Below are 14,315 nucleotides of genomic sequence, written 5' to 3'. Positions count from 1 at the left end.
GAAAGTAAAATTTCAAGTTCTCTGTCTGTAGGGTAGGGACCAGATCTTTTATTTAATCACAACACATCAAAATGGACAGCAGGGTCACATGGACACGGATTAGAAAGAAGAAACCCGAACTATCCCTATTTACAGATGACATAGTTATCCATGTAGATAGTTTCAAAGAACATACAAAAAAATCCTCTAATAAATGAGCTTAGCAAGGTCATAGGATACCAAGTCAATACAAAAATCAATCACAGTTCTATAGAAAACCTGTATGCAGCAACAAAGACCCAGTGTAGCCAAAAAAAATAAGTATATAATTCCAAAAAATGGTCCATATTTTAAAAAATCAGTTACATTTTATTGATCAACAATGTACCATTGGAAAACCAAAATTCTAAAAACTTGTTATACTAATTACAATCACCCATCCCATAAGTGAAGTAGGGAAGATAGACTAAAATATGAAAAAATATATAAATAATGAAATATAAAATATAAAATGATAATAATAAACAATAAAAATAATACAAAATGTAAAAATAAATAGGTAAAACAATCTAACAAAACAGGCACATAATCTGAATATTGAAAATGACAAAATGCGGATAAAAGAAATCACAGAAGATATAAGTAATGAGACACACTGTGTTCACGGATTGAAAGACTCAGCATTATAAAGATGTCAATTATCTTCAAAATGATTTACAGATTTAACATAATTCCAGTAAAAATCCCAGGACAATTTTTTTTGTAGATAGAGACACACTGATTCTAAAACTTATGTGGAAAGGCAAAATAAATGGATTAGATAAAAGAAAAAAGTGGTAGAAATCAGTCTATCTGATTTCAAGACATTCTACAGATATAATAATCAAGAATGAGTGCTGTTGGAGAAAAGACGCAGGTCAGCGGAGCAAAACAGCGAACCCAGAAATACACCCCACATAAATACGACTGAGACGATTTTTCACAAACGTGCAAAAGCAATTCAATGGAAAAAGTTTAATTCTTTTCAACAAATGGTGCTAAAGAAAAATTGGACATCCATGTACTCAAAAAGTGAACTTTGACCTAAACCTTATTTCTTATACAAAACGTAGCTCAAAATGGAGCATAGGTTTAAAAGTCAGACGTAAAACTATAAAACTTTTAGAAAAAAATAGGAGAAAGTCTTTATGGCCTGGATTTAGGCGAAGAGTTCTTAGGCATGGCACCAACAGAATGACTTAGAAAAGAAAACGCTGAAGACCCGTACTTCTTAATAAGAAAAGTTTTGCTCTGTAAGTGAAGTGAAGTCGCTCAGTCGTGTCCGACTCTTTGCGACCCCACGGACTGTAGCCTACCAGGCTCCTCTGTCCATGGGATTTTCCAGGCAATAGTACTGGAGTGGATTGCCATTTCCTTCTCCAGGGGATCTTCCCGACCCAGGCATCGAACCCTGGTCTCCCACATTGCAGACAGATGCTTTGCCATCTGAGCCACCAGGGAAGAAAAGTTTTGCTCTGTAAGAGACATTGTTAAATAGAAAGGGAAACGACAGGTCTGCAAATCGAACTTCTAACAAAGGATGTTCAGAATATATAAAGAACTCTCAAAATTTATCAGTAAGAAAAAGTACAACTCAATATTAATAAATGGGGGGAAAAAAAAAAACCTGATCAAGCACTTCACCATAGAGGATATACAGATGGCAAATAAACATGAGAAAGATGTTTAACACCGTATCCAATTACAGAAATACAAACTAAAGCCACGGTGAAACACCACTGCACGCCAGTAAGAGTCACGTGCTAAGTCACGTCAGTCGTGTGACTGCAGCCCGCCAGGCGCCTCTGTCCACGGGATTCTCCAGTCGGGAACACTGGAGTGGTTGCCTTGCCCTCCTCCAGGGCATCTTCCCGACCCAGGGACTGAGCCCGTGTCTCTTATATCTCCTGCACTGGCAGGCGGGTTCTCCACGGACCCCACTTTCCTCTCAAGCTGCTGCTTTCTTCTCTCCTGTAACTCACCGTCTACGCCTCCTCTCCTCTTAGCCTCCCCTGATCTCACTCCCACGGGGCCTGTGCCCGCCACTCCAAGCACACTGCTTTGCTTCGCTCACCGGTGACCTCCATATCGATTATCCCGTGATCAGTGCAGCCGTCTTGACTCCTGCGTCACACAAGGACAACACGAGAGCGCAAAGTATAGTGACTGCACGGACGAACCTTGAGGCTGTTATGCTAAGCGAAGAAGTCAAGAAAGACGAATACTGTATGATCTCAGTTACATGTGGAACCTACAGAAGCCTCACTCAGAGAAACAGAGTAGGCTGGTGGTTGCCAGGAAACAGAGGGTAGGGGGTGGTGAGATGTTGGTCAAAGGGCACCAGCTTCCAAGTATAAGACGAATGACTTCTGGGGGATCTAAGCTACGGCATGGTGACTACAGTTAGCAATACTGTACTGTACCCTTGAAAGTTGCTAAGGGGTAGATCTTTTAAAATTATTTTTAAAATTAAGATGGCTGGATGGCATCACAGACTCGACGGAGGTGAGTCTGAGTGAACTCCGGGAGATGGTGATGGACAGGGAGGCCTGGCGTGCTGCGATTGATGGGGTCACAAAGAGTCGGACACGACTGAGCGACTGAACTGAACTGAACTGAATTAATTCACTACTGGCTTCATTGAGTCTTCGTTTTGGTGTGAGCTCCAGAGCTCACAGGCTTCAGTAGTTGCAATGCATAGACTTAGTTGTTCCAAAAGGCACGTGGGATCTTAGTTCCCTGACCAGGGATCAAACCAATGTCCCCTGCATTGCAAGGTGGATTCTTAACCACGGGGAGCAGATCTCCAACGTTCTCACCACCACAATAACAAAAAAATGATATTTATCTGAGGTGATGGATGCATCAGTTAACTTTATTGTGGGTGATCGTTACATACCCTTACACAATGTTAGGTGTTAATTATAGCTTAATACAGCTGGAAAAACAAACAAATGAACAAAAAGAAAATTATGTGCCCATTTCACTTTGGAACATAGATGCAAAATCCTAAAGCATGTTAGGTAACTTAATGCAACTGAATTAAAAAAAAAAAAAAGTACACCAGGATCAAAAAGGTTTTATCTGTAAGAGTGTAAGGAGAGAAAATCATATGAAAACCCTAATACAGAAAAAGCATTTGATAAACATCCACATCTATTTATAATTAAAATAAAAAAGCAAAAACTCTTAGCAAACTAGGAACTTTATAAGGGAACTTTATAAACTTGATGTTGCTTATATTTGTAAAACAAATATTTCTTTACAGAAAATATTAGGTTTAATGGCAAAGGCTCACACACATTTTCTTTAAGATCTGGGACAAGCCAAGGTTGGCCACAGTTACCACTAAAGGATGTCTGGCAAATACTCTAAGGAAATTTTGAAAAAGGAAACAAACAAACAAACAAACCCCAAACAGTGTAAGAGTTGGGAAGTATAAGATAAAATTAACACTATTTATAGATGACATGTCCCTACAGGGACCAAGAGAATCAATATACATGAGAGTTCAGTATATGTTGCCAGATGTGAGATTAATTTATGAAAATCAATAGCAATTTTCTATACCAGTAATAACCACCTAGAAAATACAAGAAAAATAACATCCATAATAGAAATTAAAACTAAAAAGTATCTAAGTATTAACCAAAACTCAAAGAACCTCTACAAAGAAAGATAATCTGAATAAGAAAGACATTGCATCTTAGACACGATTATAATAACATTATAAAGATGTTATTTCTCCTGTGATAGATTATAAATTCAACACCATCCCAATCAAAAATCCAGTTGGATTTTTGAGGACTTTGATAAATTTACTCTGAAATGTATAATGAAGAATTTAAAAATCCATAAGAATCTAGAAAGGAAGAGTAAAGAGAGAGTTTTCCCTATTATATACTAAAACATTTATAATCACTGTAATAAAACTTGTGTGCTTGGTACAAGAATAGTCAAACACACTAACAAACAGGCCAGAGAGCTCAAACAGAGGCTGAGGTACAGCGGGACCTTCCCAGAAGCTCTGGGGAAAGGCCAGTTGTTTAGCATAACAGACAGTGTTAGGAAAACTGACTCATCATATAAAGAAAATAAATCATCAAGAAAATAAATCATCATATAAAGAAAATAAATCATCAAGAAAATAAATCATCATATAAAGAAAATAAATCATCAAGAAAATAAATCATCATATAAAGAAAATAAATCATAAAGAAAATAAATCATCATATTAAGAAAATAAATACCATGTGCAAAAGCAAGCTCCAGATTAACTACAGATAACACGTGAAAAGTGAGCTCTAGAGTTAAAATAAAATGTAGGCCTTTCCTGGTGACCCACTGGTTAAGACTCTGCCTGCCAATGCAGGGGACACTTGTTTGATCCCTGGTCTGGGAAGATCCCACGTACCGCATGCCCTGGAGCAACTAAGTCTGTGCGCCCCAACTCCTGAGCCGGAGCTCTAGAGCCCACAAGTTGCAACTAGAGAGTGGCCCTTGCTTGCTGCAACTAGAGAAGCCGCTTTCAGCAAGAAAGACCTAGCGCAGCCAAGTATAAATAAAACTTCACAATAAATAAATAAAAATAAAATGTAAAACAGTATCTTGCCAACCTAAAGGTGGGGGAAGATTTCTTAAAACTTCAAACCAGAAAGGACAAAAATTGATGAACTCCATCACATCAAAGGACTTCTGTTCAACAAAAGGCACCATGACCACGAGGGATGCTCAACACAGAGGGAGGAGACAGCAGGCAATATTTACAGCTGATGGAAGAAGAAGGTCTAGAATTGATAAACATCGGAAAAGGAGACCAGACATGAATGAGGACAGGAAGATGGCACAACCTCCTCAACAAACAGCAAATGCAATTACGATGAGAAGTCCACACCTTCCGACTGACAAGAAACAAGAATAATGAAATAAGGGTCACAGGAGAGGACAGAGATCAATGGACATTTTTAAACATGCTGGTGGCTGCGCACATTGGTACAACCACTGTGGAAAACCGCTTGCATCTTCACGTCTGCATACCTTAGAAAAAGCAACCACTCCAGTATTCTTGCCTGGAGAATCCCCTGGACAGATGAGCCTGGCGGGCTACAGTTCATGGGGTCGCAAAGAGTCGGACATGGCTGAGCACGCACAACAACCGTTAGGGCACAGTAATCCTCCCTGGGGTATACATGCCAGAGAAAATCATTGCTCAGGGGTCCCCAGAGGACTCCACAGTAAAGACAGCCTGAATCAACCAAACGTCCATGGACAACAGAGCAGATGAATAGATTGTGCCCCCGCCGGAGGAAACGTTGTACTGCAGTGAAAAATGGATGACCTATAACACAGAGCAATGTGGGTCTTAGAAACAGTGTAGCTGAAAAAACAGTCCTAGGAGACCATGATTCTGGTTTTTGTTTTGTTTTTTTTTTTTTTTGGTATAAAATTCAAAACCAAGGGGAATTCCCTCGTGGTCCAGCAGTTAGGACTCCATGTTTATATATATATATATATATCCATCCTTACATATGCATTTAATGTGTTTTGTTAACGTTCTTAGTTTCTCAGTTGTGCTCAACTCTTTGTGACACCATGGACTGTAGCTCACCAGGTTCCTCTGTCCATGGGATTTTACAGGCAAGAATACTGGAGGGGGCTGCCGTGCCCTCCTCTGGGGGGTATTCCTGGCAGAGGGATTGGACCCAAGTCTCCTGGGTCTTCTGCATTGCAGATGGATTCTTCACCCGCCAAGTCATCGGGGAAGCCAGAATGCATTTAATACAGGTTAATAAAAATATTTAAAAGTAATTAGAGTCCCCAGATCAAGAGAGGGGAGAGAGAGAGAGAGAACACCTTTGGTCGGGAAGAACCATTGGTGACTTGGAAGATAAGCACAGCAATCCCAGGAGAAATGGTTAAAGGATATACACAGGAAACTGACAGAGAAGGGAACAGGAAAAGCTAATAAACACGCACACTGGTGTTCAGAATCACGAGTATGAAAAACCCATCTGAGAATGATAAGAAAAAGTTACACCCGATAAACCTGCAAAATCAGCAAGTTCCTTACAGAGTCAAGCCTCAGTCAGGAAATGTGGGCTAACTACTTCCCGAGCTCTGGACTCACCTGCCTGCTTACCACCTGCAAGTGGAAATCCAGGAGGTCCTTAGATGGACCAAACCCAAACTGAGCTCCTAATCTTCCCCTGCAAACCCACTCCACCCACAGCCTTCCCCGGCTCCACCCTGTGGATGCTCTCACCAAAAGCCTGGGCATAGACCTTCCTCCCAGCCCTCAGCCCCCATGCAAACCCTGCCAGCGCTCCCCTCAACCTGCACCCGCGTCTGAGCCCCCCTCCCACCTTCCCTGGCCCTCCCCCGCAACCGTCTCTTCTGCCTTGCCTTCCTGCTTCTGCCCTGCATCCTGCTGGTCTATTTTACAAATAGGACTGGAGGAAGCTGCTGAAAACATATATCCTCAGGTCCCCCTCTGTGTAACAGCCTCCCCCGGCTCTGAGTATAAACACAGAAGTCTGTAAATGGCCAATAACTGTGCTCCCTGCCCCCAGCTCTGACCTCATCTCCTGGGTCCCTCCCTTCACCACTCCCTGGATTCAGCCACGCTGCCCCTCTAGCTGCTCAAGCCCACCAGGCGCACTCTGTTGCTGTCCTCTGGCGTGAATGCTCTTCTGCAGAATCCACGCTGCCTGCTTCCCTCTGCTTGACTGTCACCTCCTCCAGGGTGTCCTGCGCCCCGCCATTCCTATATTCCCTTGTCTCTGTTTCACTTCCTTCATCTGGCCATGACTTTCTGGTATATACATATTTCTCTGTTTACTGGTGTGATGGACAGAGTTTTGTCTCTTTCCACAACTCACATGTTCTGGTTTCGTTTTAATTCCACTATTGCTACACACATGCATGTCTGACCCTTTGCAACCCCATGGACTGCAGCCCTCCAGGCTCCCTTGTCCATTAGATTTTCCAGGCAACAACACTGTGGGCTGCCATTTCTACTTCAGGGGATCTTCCCAATCCAGGGATCAAATCCCAGTCTCCCATGTTCCCTGCCTTGGCAGGCAGATTCTCTACTGCTAAGCCATTGCTGAAGCCCAGTTAAAAAAAAAAATAACGTATTAATTTTTGGCTGTGCTGGGTCTTCAATGCTGTTGCCCTCAGCAGCAATGAAGTTGGAGCAAGGGGGGCTACTCTCCAGTTGGGGTGTGCAGGCTTCAGCAGTCACAGCACACGGGTTCAGAAGTTGCAGTTCCTGGACTTTAAAGCAAAGGCTCAATGGCTGTGGTGCATGGACTTAGCTGCTCCTAGGCATGTGGGATCTTCCCCTGACCAGGGACTGAACCGGCATCTCCTGTACTAGTAGGTGGATTCTTTATCACGAGCCACCAGGGAAGCACTTCCCCCTCCACCCACAACTCATATGTTGAAGCCCTAATCCCCAGTGTGATAAGGTCTTTAGGAGGTAATTTAACGTTAAATGACCAAAAAAAAAAAAAGCAAAATGGCTGTCTGAGGAGGCCTTACAAATAGCTGTGAAAAGAAGAGAAGTGAAAAGCAAAGGAGAAAAGGAAAGATATACCCATTTGAATGCAGAGTTCCAAAGAATAGCAAGCAGAGATAAGAAAATCTTCCTCAGCAATCAATGCAAAGAAATAGAGGAAAACAATCGAATGGGAAAGACTAGAGATCTCTTCAAGAAAATTAGAAAAAAAAAAGAGAGAGAGAGAGAAAAGAAAATTAGAGACCCCAAGGGAAAATTTCATGCAAAGATGGGCTCGATAAAGGACAGAAATGGTATGGACCGAACAGAAGCAGAAGATGTTAAAAAGTGGCAAGAATACACAGAAGAACTGTACAAAAAAGATCTTCACGACCCAGATAATCATGATGGTGTGATCACTCACACTCACCTAGAGCCAGACATCCTGGAAAGTGAAGTCAAGTGGGCCTTAGGAAGCATCACTACGAACAAAGCTAGTGGAGGTGATGGAATTCCAGTGGAGCTATTTCAAATCCTGAAAGATGATGCTCTGAAAGTATTGCACTCAATATGTCAGAAAATTTGGAAAACTCAGCAGTGGCCACAGGACTGGAAAAGGTCAGTTTTCATTCCAATCCCAAAGAAAGGCAATGCCAAAGAATGCTCAAACTACCGCACAGTTGCCCTCATCTCACACACTAGTAAAGTCACGCCCAAATTTCTCCAAGCCAGGCTTCAACAATATGTGAACCGTGAACTTCCAGATGTTCAAGCTGGTTTTAGAAAAGGCAGAGAAACCAGAGATCAAATTGCCAACATCCGCTGGATCATGGAAAAAGCAAGAGAGTTCCAGAAAAGCATCCATTTCTGCTTCATTGACTATGCCAAAGCCTTTGACTGTGTGGATCACAATAAACTGTGAAAAATTCTGAAGGAGGTGGGTATACCAGACCACCTGACCTGCCTCTTGAGAAACCTGTATGCAGGTCAGGAAGCAACAGTCAGAACTGGACATGGAACAACAGACTGGTTCCAAATAGGAAGAGGAGTACGTCAAGGCTGTATATTGTTACCCTACTTATTTAACTTTTATGCAGAGTCCATCATGAGAAACGTTGGGCTGGAAGAAGCACAAGCTGGAATCAAGATTGCCGGGAGAAATATCAATTACCTCAGATATGCAGATGACACCACCCTTATGGCAGAAAGAGCCTCTTCATGAACGTGAAAGAGGAGAGTGAAAAGTTGGCTTAAAGCTCAACATTCAGAAAATGAAGATCATGGCATCTGGTCCCATCACTTCATGGGAAATAGATGGGGAAACAGTGGAAACAGTGGCTGACTTTATTTTTTGGGGTTCCAAAATCACTGCAGATGCTGACTGCAGCCATGAAATTAAAAGACGCTTACTGCTTGGAAGGAAAGTTACAACCAACCTAGACAGTATATTATAAAGCAGAGACATTGCTTTGTCAACAAAGGTCCATCTAGTCAAGGCTGTGGTTTTTCCAGTGGTCATGTATGGATGTGAGAGTTGGACTATGAAGAAAGCTGAGGGCCGAAGAATTGATGCTTTTGAACTGTGCTGTTGGAGAAGACTCTTGAGAGTCCCTTGGACTGCAAGGAGATCCTAAGGGAGATCAGTCCTGGGTGTTCATTGGAAGGACTGGTGTTGAAGCTGAAACTCCAATACTTTGGCCACTTGATGCGAAGAGCTGACTCATCTGAAAAGACCCTGATGCTGGGAAAGATTGAAGGCAGGAGGAGAAGGGGACAACAGAGGATGAGATGGTTGGATGGCATCACCGACTCAATGGACATGGGTTTGGGTGGACTCTGGGAGTTGGTGATGGACAGGGAGGCCTGGCGTGCTGCGGTTCATGGGGTCGCAAAGAGTCAGACACGACTGAGCGACTGAACTGAACTGAAGGTTAAATGAAATCCTAATAAAGGTGGGGTTGTAGTCCAGAAGGATTTGGTGACCTTATAAGAGGATGAAGAGTGATTTCCTTTCCAAAAGGAAGGGAAGGAAAAGCCATGTGAGGACACAGCAAGAAGGTGACCGTTTACGTGAGGAGAAGAGAGGCCTCACCAGAAACCAGCTCTACTGGCCCCTTGGCTGGGGACTTCCAGCCTCCAGAGTTGTGGGAAAATACAGGTCCCTGGTCTGGGATATTCTATTAGGGCTTCCCTGGGGGCTCAGATGGTGAAGAATCCACCTGCAATGCAAGAGGCCCGGAACTGATCCCTGGGTGGGGAGGATCCCCTGGAGGAGGCCCTGGCAGCCCACCCCGGTGCTCTCGCCTGGAGACCCCCGCGCACAGAGGAGCCTGGCGGGCGACCGTCCACGCCACGGCGGCTCAAGGGGAACGCGTCCATCGGCCCTCCTGTCTGCTCTCTGCTCACAGCTCACAGCTCACAGCTCACCCAGTCTGGAACAGGGCCGCCACGCAGTGTGGGAGGTGCCCTGTAACACCTGCTGGGCCGGATCCCTCACAGCTGTTTTCTTGGGTGGGTCCATGAACTACCGGCTGGGATGTCAACTTTTTTTTAAATTTGGCTGTGCTAGGTCATAGCTGCAGCATGTGGGATGCTCTAGTTGTGACACACGGGGATGTAGCTTCCCAACCAGGGGTCAAACCTGGGCCCCCCGCATTGGGAAGCAAGAAGTCTTAGCCACTGGACCACCAGGGAAGTCCCTTGCGTGTCAATTTTAATGTCTCCAGGCTGGGCCTATCTCTTGAAGCAACATTCCCTGTTGCTTACACCTGTTGGGCAGGGGATGGGTGAGGAATCAGAGAGAAGCAATATTCCAAGAATCAGGTGCAATGACAGCAGGGTCAAAGGGCACCCTGGGGAGGGGGTCCAGGGTGTGCCAAGAGCTAGGTGGGCACGAGAACCACCTAAGGGCCAAAGGGGGGGAAGGGCTTGTCTGATCTCCATTCCAGAATGGCCTCTCTGGTCTCGGGGGTCAAACAAAGAGACACAGAGAGGAGAGACTGGCAAGAGGTGTCGAGAAGGAAGAAGCCGCCGACCCTGGCTGCCACGTGGGCCAGGGCAAGGTGGTCCTGGGCCTAGACAGCCGCCTGCACCGCTCTCCTCACCCACTGAGTAGCCTTGTTTGGCAAAGCCATGGAGCTAACTTGCCTCCATGGTCTCCCTTGCGCTCAGCCCTCCCCTTCCCTCGCCAAGGGCTGGTCTGGAACCATCCCCTCTCCATCAAGTATTCATGATAACCAGGGGACCAGCAATGCAGATTTCACCTCTTAAGCAAACAAGCATTTGTCAAAGGCATGAAAGCATAAGGCTTTAAAAGACAGTTGTTTTGTGGTTGAGTATTCCATGGTTGTTTGTGTTAGTGGTAAAGAACCTGGCTGACAATGCAGGAGATGTAAGGGATGTGGGTTCAACCCCTGGGTCAGGAAGATCTCCTGGAGGAGGGCATGGCAACCCACTCTAGTTTCTTGCCTGGAGAATCCCATGGACACAGGAGCCTGGCAGGCTATAAACCATAGGGTTGCAAAAAGTCAGACACAACTGAAGCAACACAGCACGCATGCAAAGTCATACCATGGTCTGACAGGTTACAGACCAGGCTTTCTTCCCATTGAGTAAAAGCCTTAGTCCCTGTCCCGTGTCCCCCACTCAACACAGCCCTCTCTGCACAAGACCCGCCTGCAGGGGCGAGGGAAGGGTGGCTCCGAGTCTTCAGTCCTTTGAGCTAAGGGCACAAGGTACTGGGCGAGGGGCAGCCCCGTGCATGACACCCCCACCTGGCTGCCCTGACACCCCCTTGAGGCCCTGCACTATGATGCTTCCCCGCCAGCCAGTATCCCGCTTCACTCCCCTTTGCAGCAAAGCTCCGAGCTGCTCTGTCCACACTTGCTGGTTCTAATCCCTCTTGAACCCAGAGGTTGGTCAGCCTGCCCTTGGCGCTGCAGCGCATTCCTGCAGTGAATGAACATAACCGGCCCAACTCTTGGAAGACGTCGGAACCCGCCATGGAGGCACTGGCTCTGCCAACAGGCAGACCAAACCCCGGAGGAGGCTGTCTCCACGTGGGCAGTCCCCATCCTTCCCCTCCCACTCTGTTCTCTTTGCCTGTCTGTACTCAGGCCCCCACAAGCCACCGGCTCTGCCCCAACCCCAACCAGAGGGAACTCCCCTCCGAGGGTGTTTCCCAGGGCCACCCTACAGGGAGGGCCAAGACTTTGCATTTCTGGTGTTCCAGGCCTGGTATGCAATGGGTGCCACCTAAGTATGGCTGAAAATGGCATATGATTTACCCAGACTCCACACCTGCTGTTTGGCAGGCAGTGCTGGGCACACCCTGGGGCCCCAAGTGTATGGACACAGTGCTTGCAGCCTTTGGAGAGGTCACCGTAAGTGGGGACAGGGATCTAGAAAATTCCAGGACAGGGTCATCTAATACAACCCCAGGGGCAGGGATCCAGAAGGGTCAGGGGGAGTTCTCGGGGGAGCTGGTGCTTCTAATCCCATTCCCCACTTACAGACTGGGAAGTGGAGCTGGGACAGGAATAGTGATCTCCCCAAGTTAATGTCAGCATGTCAGGGACCACATCAGAGCTGAAAGGCAGCTCTCCTAGCCCCTAGCCAGTGCTCCTTCTAGAACAAGGTTTCTCAACTTTACCACTGACATTTGGGTCTGAACATTCTTTAAAAACAAATTTTTTTTTTTTTACTTTCTGGCCACACTTCGTGCTATGTGGGGTCTCAGCTCCCTGAGCAGGGACTGAACCTACACCCCCTGCACTGAGGCATGGAGTTTTGGCCACTGGACCGCCAGGGAAGTCCCTGGGCCTGAGCATTGTCTGTGGTGAGGAGCTGCCTGGGCCTGCGTGATGTTTAGCGGCATCCCTGGCTTCTACCCACTTGATGCCACTGGTACCCTCCCCATCGATTGTGGCAATCCAGAACGCCTCCAGACATCACCAAACATCCACTGAGGAGCAAAACTGCTCTCTGTGGAGAGCTACTAGTTAGAGCTCGGAAAATGTGGACTGAGATAAGAGAGGCAGCAGCCCAAGCCAAGCCCTGGGCCACAGATGTGGATGGCAAAGACTGGTGTCAGGGCCAGGCCAGCCTTCCCAGTGAGCAACAAGCTTACCGGTCCAGGCTCACTTTTCACCAGCATGTCCACACTTACGAGATCGCTTAGATTTGTGTCCGGTCGGGAACTTTTTCAAAGTGCTTCAGCTCACCACACCCCTGGGAGGTGTACAGGGGGAAAGATTCTATTGGTATCCTCATTTTCTTGTTCTTGCTTAGTTGTTAAGCCATGTCGGACTCTTTGCGACCCCATGGACTGTAGCCTGCCAGTCTCCTCTGTCCGTGGGATTTCCCAGGCAAGAATACTGAAGTGCGTTGCCATTTCCTTCTATAGGGGATCTTCCCGACCCAAGGATCAAACCCGCATCTCCTGCACTGCAGGCAGGTTCTTTACCATTGAGCAACCTGGGAATCCGGGAGGCTGAGGCTTGAGAAGGTTTGATGCACCAAGGTCAGCCAGTGAGCTTGTGGCCAAGCCAGGCTGGAACTCCCCACCAATGAAGTCGCCTAGAGACAGACACTGGTAGGACAGAGAGGAAGGCCTTTCAGCTTCTGCATCTTCTTCTAGAAGCCTGTGTCCCCAGAACTCAAATCCATTAGTTCCTAACAATCCCCAGGGGCACCATAACTCTGGTCTCTTACAGATAAGAACTATGGAGGCTCAAAGAGGACGAGAGACAACAACCAATTAAATGCACGCCTTCTTGGAGGGGTGCCCTGTTCTCTCAGTGCCAGCTCACATCCAGGTTGGGGCCCAAGGGCCTGGGCTCCTCACAGCCCATGACAGTCCCTTAGACACTGCCTGGCCAATGGGCCCTTCCAGGCACTTAGCTGGCATCACTGCCATCAACACGGACCATCTGGTACTCAGAATTCCCTTCCTCTGATGCAGGAAGAGGTGGCTGGTCTGAGTGAGAGAATGTTTTCAATGCTGACTCAATTCTGCTACTAAGAGTAATCACCCTCTAATTCCCGGTGATAGCCATGGTTCACAAAGTTTGTGCATTTAGTACACACCAAGAATGATCCTGAGGGCATTAAAGCCTTTACTCAACTAGTTCAAAGTCTGCTGCAGCCCTACGGGGCAGGCCTTATTATTGGCCCCACTTTATAGATAGTCAGGCCAAGGCTCAAACAGGTTAAGCCAGTATGTGTGGGTGATAGGAGATCCGAGCTCAGGGATCTCTGGCTGACTTTGACGCTCCGTGCGCCTCGAGACCCCAGAAGTCAGAGGGCATGAGTGGACAGATATACCAGAAAAGACAAACTTATTAGAGCCGGAAGTGGGCTTCTCAGCAAGTCGAAAAAACCACCTGTGCTTTTGCACGTCCGATCCACCTTGTAAACAAATCCTTTCTTAGAAATCGGGAAGGTAAACTCCAAGCTCCGAGAACCACAAGCGTGATGGGCTCCCTAAGAAGAGTGGGAGTGTCAATAACAAGTAGAGTGAGGCTGGCTGGTGGTCCCAGGAGGGCCCAGGAAATGGGGGAAGAGTAAGGTAGGGGCCTCAGACTCCCGAGTACCAAATCCCCCCTGCCTACGATGGACTCCAGGTGGGAAAGGGTGGGGGATGGGGGTGCACTAGTGGACGCAAGAGGCCTGGGCTCTGAGGGCACCGCTGGGTGAGATGCCCCTTACCCCCGCTGTATTTCCCATGGAGGTGCCTGTCACAGACTCTTCCTGCCAGGCCCAGCATCCATCCAGCCAAGTGCAGGCCCAGTTTGGGCAA

The 14,315-nt window shown here is 46.6% G+C and overlaps 1 protein-coding gene across 1 annotated transcript in view; it reads right to left on the bottom strand.

Moving 5' to 3' along the window:
* Positions 1-14,315, bottom strand: part of KCNIP3 (potassium voltage-gated channel interacting protein 3) — a 99,186-nt gene that overhangs the window by 15,585 nt on the left and 69,286 nt on the right. The window lies entirely within an intron of this gene.

This window comes from Capra hircus, chromosome 11 (assembly GCF_001704415.2).
Source record: "Capra hircus breed San Clemente chromosome 11, ASM170441v1, whole genome shotgun sequence".
Classification (NCBI taxonomy): domain Eukaryota; kingdom Metazoa; phylum Chordata; class Mammalia; order Artiodactyla; family Bovidae; genus Capra; species Capra hircus.
The sequence above is the reverse complement of the archived record's forward strand: the minus strand, read 5'-3'. Positions and strand labels throughout refer to the sequence as shown.